Source organism: Triticum dicoccoides, chromosome 3B (assembly GCF_002162155.2).
Source record: "Triticum dicoccoides isolate Atlit2015 ecotype Zavitan chromosome 3B, WEW_v2.0, whole genome shotgun sequence".
Lineage (NCBI taxonomy): Eukaryota > Viridiplantae > Streptophyta > Magnoliopsida > Poales > Poaceae > Triticum > Triticum dicoccoides.
The window spans coordinates 32,508,162-32,520,245 of NC_041385.1; positions in this window are offsets into that span (position 1 = coordinate 32,508,162).

Genomic DNA, 12,084 nt, shown 5'->3' on the forward strand with positions numbered 1-12,084 from the left:
CATGGTTTTGGGTACCGCCCGAGAAAAACGGATACCGGGCGGTTACCGCGTTGCTCGCCGCCCCACGAGAAATACCTATCCCGAGCAAAAAATACCGAAATTTTTGAATAATTTGAATTTGAACGCTCAAGGTCTAATAAATTAATTTTGTTTCTCATTTCAGAGAACACCCTTACTCTGGCGTAGTGGTAACCATCTGTTTTGCGCCTCGGGAGGTAGCTGGTTCGAGTCCTCCTTCCTCACTTTTTTCTGTTCTTTTTGTTATTTTTCAGAATAGGCAGTTAAAAACGTGAAAAAATGATGGCCCAGAGAATCGAACTGGCGACCTTAAACACATGTTAGTGAGCACGTAGTTGTGGTTCCACTGCGCTACCACCTCTTTTCTGAATGAAGTCAGTTCAAGACATTATTATATCTAAGTTAAAATTGTTTGAATTCAAAATTTAATTGTAAATTTCGTCCGAAATTTGTTCGGTATTTCTGGGTAACCGTGGTTACCGGGAATATCGCCCACCCACGAGAAAATTTGCCTATTTGGGATCCAAAACCTTGCCCAAAATTGCCCGCCGTCATGCCTCAACCATGCAGTTGCACTGCGGCCTCGCATCCATGCCACCATTGGAAGCCCGCAGTCATGCAACAACGTGCCTGGATCTGGGCATAACAGTCAAATTGGTGACAGCCGATGTAACCGAGCAAAAGAAGGATCCCGAGCTAAAGCTGAACGTGTCGAAGCCACCGGAAAACTGGGCGCCGCCACCTGTGGGATGGCTGAAGCTGAACGTCGACGGCTCTTTCTGCAAGCGTTCGGGCAGCGCTAGTGCTGGGATGATTAATTATTCGTGACGACAATGGAGAGATTATCCTCTCGTCTTGTCGTGCGTGTGCTCTACTCCTGCGCAGAACCCCTGGAGGCCGAGCTGTACGCCTGCGTGGAGGGTATCTCCTTGGCATGCCTCGACGGAGCGTCCTGTTGAAGTGGAAACGGACTGCCTGGTTGCATATAACATGCTCACAACCTGTTGATGAGGCTACAAGATTGATGAGAGATGGAAGGGAGGTGCAGCTCTTCAAGTGCACAAAAAGTGGCAAGGTTGCATATAACATGCTCACAGCTCTTCAAGTGCACAAAAAGTGGCAAGCAAGCATCAAATAGTGAGGTGTCCATACATTCCTACGGAACAATAAAACATAAGTAAACAATTTACGTTGGGTGACCGGCTAAGTCCTGCAGAGCGGTGGTTGCACTGTTCACTGGCACCTCCCACACAGCCACGTGCATATTTAAGGCCCACCCCACCACCCACGTCTCCTTTTGCCTTATCCCCTTACGCGTCTTCCACCATTCCCTCTCTCCTCTTTGCCTCCACCCCTCCTCCCCCACAAGAGGGGGCATATGCCGTTGTTGCCACACACATCTTGTCCTTGATCGACAGCAAGGTCATCGGAGTCGCGCACCTTCCCCCATAGTGCCACCAGATGCCCACGCTGCGATGATCTTTTTCCCTTGGCGAACAAGAGCATCGTTCAAAGCTTACTTTGCAATGGGTTGTGCCCCAAGCGTGCTCGAACCTTCCAGTCCCGGCGTTGTTCGTGGCAAGCACCGGCGCTACTGCTGGCTACGGCAGGCGCTGGACCCGATAAGGGGATGTGTTGGGTTTGGCCCCCTTTTTTGCACCACGCGGCACCCATGCTACAGTCGGTGATTTGTTTTGCTGGCACTAGTGCAATAATTGCTGGAATCAGTGACTTTTTTTGCTGGGATCCACAATTGGGGGTGTTTTTTACTGCATCTGGTGACGTATTTTGCTATGACCTGTGGTAATCATGGAATATTATATGCAAATAAAAATGAAAAAACCTATATACATACATCATATTCAAACTTACGAACCATAGTATTTACCAGTTCATTTGGTCACATGAAAACAGAATCGGACGGTGTTGTGTTCAGCAAACATCAGGGAGAGATTCGGCATGCCAAGGAAAAAGAAAAAGAAATGAGTGTCGCGATGGGTGAACTGAGTCAAGGAAGATGGCTGAATGGACCGTGGTGGTAGCCTAAAGGGTAACTGACAATGGGATCTCCTTCTCCGCGGCTGTGCAATATTTTTAAACTAGGAAACAGGAAGAAGAAAAGCCAAATGCTGCAACTGTTAATAATAGAGTTTGTGGTAGACAACTAAAAACGCCAAAAAAAATGTATTTATATGTGGTGAAGAGCTGCCATAAAAGAGAACAAGAGCCCCTATAAGGCTACTGCTCTAGTGTGGAGATCAAGGAGAAGCTGAAGGGCTTCCTTGAAGGAGGACCGGAGCTCCTACAAGGCTAGAACTCTAGTTTCACTATGGTGTTGCATAAACTCCAATTATATTGCTGGCATGAGCAGTAGGAGTATCAATGGTGTTGCATAAATTGCGAATATATTGCAGAAGAGACCAACACCCCGTTCAGATGTTGATATTGAGGCCTAGAAATTGATATTGGCATTGGCCAGCCCGAATGTTATTGTTTGGATGGTCAGGGAATTGAGTTTTTGAATTGGCCTGAGATATTGGCTAGCCCACTCTCTCGGCCCGCGTAGCTATTCCCGAATTCGGAGGCCACGACCTCGACTTTGGCTGATATTCGGGGTCGAGCGCTCACTTACCGGTTCGCCCGTGCTCGAGGGAAAAGAACACGAGAGCGGGAGAGGAAGCGAAACACAGGCGCGACGCGGTGCATCCGGCGGCGCATGTCATCCTTCTCCGCCTTCTTCCTTCTCTCTTCTCTCCGGCGGTCTCCCACGCATGCGCCTACCTTTAGGCGCGTCCGCCTCACCCACCCCGCGTTCCCATCTCCCTGCTCGCTCGCCTCGCCCTGCCCTAGTTCTTGTGGCCGCCGTCTGCTTGACCCACAACCGCACGCCCTCCTCCCTTGGCAGAAGGCACGGCAGCATCTTCCCCCATGGCTACGCTACGTCTTCCTCTAGCCACCAGCCCCTGGCCCCTCCCTAATCCTACACAAAAGCCTAATCCCCTAATCCTCACCCGTATGTGCTAGTAATATGAGATTGTTTTTTACCTTTTGCAGGTCAGTATTGTTGTTTTGTTGTTTTTCGGACATAGAAGAGCACACGAGACCATGTGCAGACAGAGAGAGAGAGGGTGGGAGGGAGAGAGAGAGAGTTTGTTGGTAATTGATGCGTAATTATTGTTGTATTTGTGTAAGTGTTGCTATTGCATATAATTTAGTTTTAAACATTACATCAAAGTACAATATTCAGCCTATGACAAACCAGCAATTCTACAGAATGACCATCCAAACAAGCTTCGGAATTGAGCCACTCATGCAAATTCTAAGTGTCAATTCTGTGCACATCCAAACAACAAAATTCGAGCTCAATGTCAATATCAAAGTCACAGAGATTTGATAGAGGCCAATTCAATTCCATGACCATGAATGTCAACATCCAAACAGAGCAAGGAATTTTGGATGGGTATTTCCTTTTTGTTGCAATCAATTTACAAATTTGGAGTGTAATTATGTTTAGTTTGGTTTGTAGTTGGATGGTTGTCGGCTAGAAGACTGCCAATCTTATTCACCCCTATTGTCACTTTGCGAGAAGTAAATTTGACGATGAAATCATCAACAAAAGAAGCACAAGGCCAACAAACATGCATGCACAATGAAGATAGGTTGTCCAAATTAACAGTAGTGCGGACGTCTAAATCTGTTCACATGCTAGGATCAATCATCACGGATATAGAAGAGTTTAGCCGTCCGTTTCGACGTAAATGCCAAGTGCGTCAACGAGGCCTCCGGAGCGCCCGTGGAACCCGATGATTCTACCACCAGCCGCGGGGAGCTCGAAGGGTGCGCCTTTCCGTGTCCCGTTTGGTCCGAAGGAGCGCCGATTGCCAACTAAAGTAAGCGCTCCGACGAGGTAAGAGCCACCAAACTCGCCCACATGCCCTTTCATACCAGTGAGGTATTCGTCCGGCTCTAGACAGATCTGCACATGCCAAAAACAAAATAACAGATACATGAGGTGCTAATTTTCCTAGGCGCGATTTATGATTCAATTCCAAAATAGTTCGTTCATTGGAATGGCATGACATCGCCTTCAGAAAAGATCTGTCAAAGAATAATGTGATGGATGGAGTATGTCTTAATGAGTATCACCTCTGAGCGCTGTCGACCCTCTGGTTTCCCCCAGTGCTCGGTCTGCTCAATCCGGCCGTCCCGCTCGTACGAAACCGAGATGGCATCGACGGCGCCTGCATGCCACAAGATCACCTTGACGATGCGGTCGCCGCCGCGCACGTCCATCTTCACACGTCGCCACCGGGGCCACCACAAGGACCCATCTTGAGAACCCGCCCCTGAGACAGAGTGAGAGCACAACACAAGAGACGGCTTCAGATAGAGAGATTGCCAGATTGAGAGCACCACACAATCCTAGCTAGGGTCAGCACATTACCTTTGCTTTCACGGCCTTCTCGCGCTTATCCTCGGCGGCTTTCGCCTCGCTGCGTTGGTCGCCCATGCTGATGGTGATGGTCGCAGGGGCGCCACGGGTGATCTCCGGCAGAACAAGCGCGAAGCGGCCAGCCGGTAAACACGCAACCTGCTGGAGCGGGATGACGGCCGTAGATCCTCCTCCCTCCAGGTTCGGCTCCTCCACTTTGACGGTCACTTTCCTACCGGCCTTCTCCATCTTCTTGTGGATGGACGTCTCCTAAGTCCTAACTGGACGAACTAGCGATGGTGAATTGGTGATGGGGAAGCTAGGAGTAGGACCAATATATATATACTGAGCGAGCGACATGCTAGCTAGTGGTAGATGCACGCACGGTGAGGCTTTTCGTTTCGTCTTCCACACCAAGTTCAGTTAACGAGGAGGCTTTGGCATTCATCGATCTCTTCCCATTCCCAGGAAACCAGCCTTTAAGTTTACGTGCAATTTAATGGGTGGCAACTGTACGTTAACTTGGCTGATTATTTTTTACCCGCATTTTTTTTTGAAGGTTGAGTCCTCCCCTTCTTCTTCTTCTTGTACGTGAAAATCGACTGCCGTCGAATGGAATTTCAAGCCACTTACAAATAGCAAACACGCAACTTAATTGTGTGAGCAAGCGACAAGCGAAAATCCACAACCATCTAGCCGACCACCTCCGGCAAAGAAGATGGCCACCACCTCCACGCCCAGGGCTGGAGCCCTCGACGTCCTCGTGTCGCGTGCCTAGTCCAGAGGTCGCTTGTCGCGTCGGAACAAAGGATGTGCACGACGGCTCGAGGAACCACCATCCAGATCCGAAAGGGATCCAGATCGGACACCATAGCCGCCGACGTGATCTCTTCGTCGTTGCCGCCAGCACGACAACCCTGGTCGCCACCGGCCTGCGCCACCTCCCTTGAATCGGCCGGAGTAGGTCGCCGCCACCCAGATCCGATCGCCGGCCAAGGAAGATTGCCGCCGCCGTCGCTGCGGCCCGCAGGCTTAGCCTGCAATGCCCTCGGCGGCGGCGGCGGGGGGAGAGGGATGCCCGGCGGGGAGGAAAGGGAGGCCCGACGGGGAGGCCCCGATGCGGCGCGGCGCCGCCGCACGGGGGGGAGGAGGTCACGAGCTTGACCAGTACGTACAAAGCTGCTGCTAGTTAACCAATTAAAAATGGGAGAGATTTTTACTTCCCGGCCTCTGCACCAACTAGGGATGCATACCGCCATTTTAATATGAGTACCAAGATAAACATGGTCCTCAAGTTTTTTTAAATGAGTATCAAGCTATTTTTTGATGCGTGATTTCATCACACACCAAGCTTGATCCTCAATAAACGTGCCCTCTTGTGTCCTTCTTTGTAGTAGGCGACCTTCTCAGCACATCCGTACTTGTCATTGGAGCAAGCTGCACTTCAAGGAAGTCTTGACAGAGCATATGGGCACTTGTAGTCCAGTTAAACCTTACACTCACGGCAAGAGGAGCATATGAAATGACATATAAAGCAAACAAGGGTATTTGCATGATTACATATAAAGCAAGTTTTTTTATGCAAGAGTTTCAGCGTCAGTACGTGCTTATATGGTGTTTAGATCGTTTTGTAACCACGCACCCGAGAGTTGGTACTGACATGCAAAAACTAAGAAAAGTGGTATCAATCCGCTATTACTGCCCCAATTGTGGTACTTATATATGCAATTAAGTCTATAGATTGATGGTGATGAAATGTGCAATATATGCCAATTTATGATTTTCTAGAAAAAGTAGTTTGCACCGGGGAGATTTTAGGAAAGATCGATGTTTTTTGTTGTGGTTGCTCATACCAGATCTCAGCTTGTTTCCTTGCATAGTAAAATTAATTCTTCGATCCAGTGTGGTGTTTCCCTTTATTTTCTTCGCCTCCACTTTTCTAGCACAACTAGCCAACATTAAGACGCAAACACGATAGCCCCTTCAGATTTGTCTAGATACAGATGTGTTGAAGAGTCGATGCATTGGGAGCATTACCGAAGTCACGCGCAAGGTTGGTGGTCAATTGACTCCCCTTCTTTTTGTTATAAGAAAAAGGAAAAATATAATGAAGAACTCTTGCAAAAATATAGTACAAATTTTATATATTTGACTACGCAACATCGAATTGACTGCACAAGATTGAAGTTGCGACAGCAGTCGAAGCATTAAATTTCAGAAAAACCTATACATGTCACGAGTCGGGTGTCAGAACTCTGAAGAGAATTACAGTGAAGATGCCAGACAATATTCAGTTGTGTGGAAATCGGAGTGCAGACTACCGAAATTAACCGCAGAAGCAGAAACAAAGCAGACAAGTACTACGTTGACGGTGACGCAGCCATGTAATCTGTCCGCCAACTCGAAGCCATCAAGCAAGTAATCGAGCAGCTGCTGAAAGTCTGCTCGATCACTGCGTCCACACGTCCGCGCTGTATCTGGAGCTGCCTTCCTGGCGCGCTTCGATCCCAGCGTCACCATGGCGCCGCACGCCCCCGCAGGTCCGGCCTGATGCAGAGGGCAGCTCTCCGCGCCCGCGTCGACGACGTAGTAATCCAACCGCCTCTTCATTGGAGGAGAAACCAAGAGAGCCGACGAGGAGGATGAGGAGGCGCTGGTGGTGGTGCTCGTCGGCCTCTTCTTGGGCGGCAATAGCGACTCCTGGATCTGGATGGTGGTGCGGAGGCTGCACCCGGCGGCTAGCTGGAGCTGCAAGCCCGTCGTCGTCGTCGTTGGACATGGAGATACCGCTGCGGCCCTCTTCTTCGGCGGCAACAGAGATGAATCGATGACGGTGCGGAAGCTGTGCCCGGCAGGCTGGAGCTGGAAGCACGTCGTCGTCGTCATCGGAGAAAGATGGCGCTGCCACAACAATTCGTTCCACGATCTCTTCTTCGGGTATGGGAAAATAGGTACCTATATAAAGATGAAATTACTGATTAAGGAGTACTCGTTTCAAACAACACTCTACTTTCCCAGGTCGCGACAAGTGGCGCACATGCAGCCCGCCACTTGTCGCAAACTGTGAGTTTTTCCTTTTTTCGTAAATCTATTTATTCAAAATGTTTTATCTCCCAAACCGTTCGTTCAAATCTCGAACCGTTTTCACCATTGAATTCCTCGCGTCGAGATCTTCAAAACTAGATCCCATGTTGATAGGTTTTGACGAACTTTTTTTCACGAAAAAAACCGGACGAAAAAAATCGGGCGAAAAACCGAACCGGGAGCACGGTTTTTTCCCATTCTGAAAGAGGCACGCCCGTGCCTCTCGTGAAATCACAATCGTGACTCTCGTGGAAGTAAAACCGTGACTATCGTTAAACAAAAAAAACAAAAAAAAATCCGTTTATGAGAGGCACGGCCGTGACTCTCGTGAAAGCACAACCGTGCCTCTCGCGGAATCAAAAACCGTGACTCTCGCGAAATCAAAAACCGTGACTCTCGCGAAAGAACAAAAAACAAAAAATGCGTATTTTTTCCCTTTCCGAGAGGCACGACCGTGACTCTCGCGAAAGCACAACCGTGCCTCTCACAAGCAAAACCATGACTCTCGTGAAAGAAAAAAAAAGAAAAAACGCATTTTGTTTTTCCTTTTTCAAGAGGCACGGCCGTGACTCTTGCGAAAGCACAACCATGCCTCTCGCAAAAGTAAAAAAGCCAGAAAAACGCGTTTTGTTTTTCCCTTTACGAGAGGCACGGCCGTGACTCTCGCGAAAGCATAACCGTGCCTCTCGCGGAAGCAAAACCGTGACTCTCGGGAAAGAAAAAAAAAACAGAAAACGCGTTTTTTTGTTCAAATTTTTTTTTCGAATTTTTTTTGATCGAAAAGCTAAGGAAGACCGGTGAAAAACCAAAACGTCAAAAAAACCCGGAAAAAACCGTTTAAAAAGCCGAAAACGCGTGCGGAAAAATGAAAAAACAAAATCCGGAGGGAGCGTCCAGAGCGCGACACGTGGCGAATGGCTGAGAGCGCGCCAAGTGGCGCTGATTGTTGCGAGGCTCCCGAAGCAGCTCTTGTTAACTAGTTGCTCCATATAAAGATCGGTCCTCCAGTTCCGTATGCTTGTACCGGAGTAGGGTCGGAGACGGTCCACGGCGGTTTCTTTCCGAATGCCGTCCGGAATCGGCCCGGAAATGCTTTTTTTATAGGATATCAATAATTTTAAAAACTAATTTCAAATCTTTCCAAAACTGATTTCAATTATTTCAAAAAATCATTTTTCTCATTTATATAAGTTGTTTCAATTCATTAAGGAAACATATCTCAATAATTTCAAAATGCTAATTTCACTCTTTTCAACAAAATGATTTTGGGTTTTTCAAAAATTAGATTTCAATAAACTACCTTCAATAATTTAAAAAAAATTGGTTTCAAGTCTTTAAAAAACATATTTCAATTAATTAAAAGACTACGTTCACTTATTTCAGAAAACTAATTTCAAGTATTCCAATAAACTAATTTCACGCATTTCAATAAAACAATTTTGGTAATTAAAAAATCCATTTGTCTTTAAGAAAATAGTTCCAGTTATTTGTAAGAACAAATTTCACTTTGTTGAATAGACTTATTCCACTTTTAAGGACATGCAAGAGAATGTTCCAAAGTTGGTACTCGAATAAATGTTCCATGGAAAATCTCTAGTTAACTCGATCGGCCTGGTAGACAAAGGGGGCAATGTCTTTCGGCCTTGTCTCATCGAACCATCACGCATCCCATAATGGTGCCTTGTCCCCATTGTCGATGGTGAATCAGGTATAGGTGTAGAAGAACTTCGTGTCCATGGCATCACAAAGTTTGCCCATGCCAAACCACAACCTGCTTGGGCCAGTCCATTCAAGTCATGGCCAACGTAACTGCATCGCCCTCGCAATTTTTGTAGATGGATCACACCGAGACCCCCAAGGTGGGTGGGGCGGCAGACAGTTTCCCAATTAACCTTGCATTTCTCTGTCGAGGTCCTAACAAGCCGGCGATTCAGGCCCTGAACCGACTCGGGATCCCCCTTCTCTGCAGGAGATCGAAGATGTAATCCTATATAACTAAATCAAAAGCCTTGCGAATGTCCAGCAAGAAAAGCAAGATTTGCAAATGTTCCAAGGATGAGGAGGCCCGAGATGGCCCGCCGCCGCAGGGGCCTTGCTCCGGTGAAGTCAGTCGATGGCGGGTGGGTGGGTGGGGAAGGAGAGTTAGGCACCAACAACAAAAGAGTCGCTTGTACTCTAGTAGTAGCTACTATCTATCATTCATGTTGAGATGATCCAAATCATTTTATGTAATTTTCTAATGTGAATAGAATATCTGGTTAACTAACTTCATCACCACCAAATGATACTATCGTATTCAATGATAATTCTTGATGTGCTCTAGATATTTTATATCACATGACCTTTATACAGTTGCCATGAGCTCTTGCTGAGAGTATGGAGAAGGATAGGCTTAGATTAGGTGAGGCGTGATTTGCACGTGCACAAGACAAGCGAGTCGCCCTACTGGCACTCATCAAGCCATTAGCAAAACTTTGTGTCACGTGACTTGGGTGCACATGCACAACAAGACTCTTGTTTCTTTCTTAATATAGTTGGTTATTTAAATTCTTATTTTCATAATATGTGTCGTGATGTATACAATGTGGGACCCATGCATGCCTGGATCTTGGGAGTGCATGCTTGTTTCTTTCTTTAACCACACGCATTTCATTCTCGACCAATTACTTACCATTCTCATCGGTGTATGGTAGGCCTGAATTCTCAATCGTACAGATTTCACACTGTCATTGCTTTTGACCGTTGTGAGCCATACGTATATAAACTCAAGCTAGATATACACATGCCAAAACCCTTCTCGCGGGAGATGGCTTCCGATGGTGGCGCACCAAACCCCTGGAAACAACAGCCGCTGCGGCGATCGCATGAGGGCTACACATGCCTTTTTTTGCCGCAGGAGGTGGGTCACACACCAAGCCCTTGGTGGCCACATGTCCTCGCAGAGCTGCCACAACAATCGCCACCAGAACATGCCGGTAAGCCTGCCCCAACCAGCCTCCTCCGTGTCTGACTTTACCCTTTTGGGGCCGTTGCTACTTGTGCTTGCACCCAACCTTGCCTTCTGGGTGGAATACCGCCGTGGAGGTCCCCTTCCGATGGAGATAGACTTCATGGGTCTACTACGGGCACCCGAACATGCCGCAGAGCCGCAGCTGAGTGACAGAGCCGGCGAGGCGGATGACCTGACCTTGAGGCTCTAATTCGTGGAGGGTGCCTGATCACAAGCACGATAAATACATTCAACGATAGATGAACATCGTGTAGTATAAGATTCGTCCAAGCATGCCATTTGTTTCAACTACCTCTTACCGTGTTCTTCGTTATTTAGAACTTCGGATTGTTTTCAAGATGACATGATGAATATGGTGCATGTTCAAGATTCAATTGGCTTTACTTTTTTCTAATTTAAATAGGTGTGTTCCTGTGTGTTGCAACGGGACCCGAGAATTTTCATGTTTAAAAAAAAGATGAAACTTATGGGCACTAGCACCCATGGTTTATTGATATAGGAGAAGCATCCCTTGTGAGAAACCAGAAATTCGTCCCCACGTGGCTCGAACCCTGGTTGCTACAGACACCACTGCGCTCCCTTGCCACTAGGCTGAATTTTCATGTTTACAATATAGTAGTTGAGTCGATTAACCTAACATCTACCATTGTAATTTCTACCTACATATTTAGTAGGTCCATGCGTGGAACCCAATCTCATTGGCCATGCATCGGACCATAATGGATATCAACGCAACCGCCACTGCAACCTTGTGAGTATTATAATATTATTATTTATACAGACAACGTTATAATCTAAAAGAAAATTCAATTTATAAGGATTATCCTTTAGAAAAAGAAACATAACAACGGATTATGAAAAGTGCACAAAAAGTGGCAAGCAAGCAATTAGTAAGGTGTCCATGCATTCCTACGGAGCAATAAAACATAAGTAAACAATTTATGTCGGGTGACCGGCTACGTCTTGCGGAGCGGCGGTCGCACTGTTCACTGACACGTCCCACACAGCCACATGCAGAGTTAAGGTCCACCCCACCACCCACGTCTTATTTTACCTTATCCTGTTACACGTCTTCCACCTCCCGCAAGCACCATTCCCTCTCTCCTCTTTGCCTCCACCTCTCCTCCCACACAAGAGGGGCCATGCCGTTGTTGCCGCAGGCATCTTGTCCCTGATCGACAGCGAGGCCGTTGGTGTCACGTTCCTTCCCCCATAGTGTCGCCTAATGCCTTGAGCCGCAATGAGATTTTTTCCTTGGCGAACGAGAGCATCGTCCAAAGCTTGTAGTCCTATCTAACTGAATCAAAAGCCGTGCGAATGTCCAGCATGAAAAGCAACGCGACCTGCGTGTGTACCCTAAATGTAAGTATTTGGAGAGAATTCACTACGGACCGCATACAGAGCAAAATGAGTCAATCTACACTCTAAAATGCATCTATATACATCCGTATGTGGTTCATAGTGGAATCTCTATAAAGACTTATATTTAGGAATGGAGGGAGTACTATATAGTGTGAATCGAAGGATCACATCAGCATTG